The following is a 1,635-nucleotide window of genomic DNA, read 5'->3' on the forward strand; positions in this document are numbered from 1 at the left end:
TAATGATATTCTTCCAAAATCTTATGATTCAAAATAGATAAAATAAGATGTAAACTGAAATAATATAATTATATATAATTAAATAATAATGTTAATGTGACACACTTTTATGTATGTGTAGATTGGAAATGGCAGATTATACTTGGGACATGAATGGTATGCACCATGTTTTTAACATAGAATCTAGAAAATAAATTGCGCTGCTGTAAGCAAGAGATAAATAAAACGTTAGATTGTTATAACTTCTAAAAGTGACGGCAATCAAACACTCTAAACTAAGCAGTTGATACATAATTGCATGTCATAAAGTAAAATTCAATTGCATACTGCACCGCAATGCCTTCCACCGCCACTAGAATGACCGATTGAAAAAAACAAGTGTTTTATTCAAATTTTTGTTCTATTGTTAACAATAAATAAATTAACAATTTTTGAGTTTTTGTTTCACAATCTTAATTTAAGAAACGAAAATGATTCCTTTTGTGGGTGTTTCAAGATTTCAATTGTAGTTTTGAAAGTAAAATTAAAGATGAAAAGAAAACATGTAAGGTGGCGGAGACAAAGTAAAATGCAGAAATTAAAAGAGAAAGAAAGAAAAAGATGAAGAACAAATAAAAAATAAAGAACTTTGATTAAAAATAGAAAATAAAGTACAAGTTTGAGTTCAGACTTCAGAGAAATTACTTAAGATTTTAAGTCTCCAAGTGTTTTCCAAAAAGAACTGAACTGATTACAATGTTTTCCTAAATCTCTATTTATAGACTAGTCTAATGTCAGCTGACAGTTACTCTTTGAACACCACTTGCGGAAATTTTGAATTGCACTCGTAACTGTTCCCGCACTTGTTTTCTTGACGACTGTCCTATACTCTATTTTGACGCTCCATATTGATAACTGCTCCTGCATATAGCACGTCCTATAATTCAGGCTTAATTCAAATTTTGAATAAAAACGGCTTCTTTGCTAGTGAATTAGAAGCTTCCCCTAATATATTGAATCTGGCTTCATAAGTTAATAATAATATTATCTTATATTTATTTACTTAAAACAAATTATTTTTTTCCTAAGTGATAATAATTTTTGCCTAACAAGATGCCCTCCAAGATTTCTCACTTGAAGATATGCAATGATTGAAAGTGAAAAAACTTAGTTGTTTATTGACATTTTTCTTATTTTTGATATTGAGAGTCAATTGACATTTTAGATACATCCGCTTGACAGATTAAATGCCTACTAGTAATAGACTTAACAGAATTTCTAAGTCTATAAAATTTTTACATTAATAGTTGAACTGTCAATGTGTCTATTCTTTTGTATGAAATTTTTAAGTGTGTCAAATGATATCTATTCTAATTTCGGCACATTAAATGTGTATCAATTGACCTTTGTTTTGACCTTTAATATTTCAATTAAGAGTTTTTTGACACACACTTTCATTGTTTTAATTGACACAATTTTTCCAACTTCAGAAGTAACAGAATCTTAACTTCGTGAAGTCGTTTCTTTCATATGTTAAACTCTAGGTGTCAATTAAATTTGATAAAATTTCTAATCCTATAAAATCTCCACACTAACATTCTAATAGTTTTGACTCCAAGCGCTAATAGACTTAACAGAATTTCTAAGTCAATTAGG

This window comes from Arachis ipaensis, chromosome B02 (assembly GCF_000816755.2).
Source record: "Arachis ipaensis cultivar K30076 chromosome B02, Araip1.1, whole genome shotgun sequence".
Classification (NCBI taxonomy): Eukaryota; Viridiplantae; Streptophyta; class Magnoliopsida; order Fabales; family Fabaceae; genus Arachis; species Arachis ipaensis.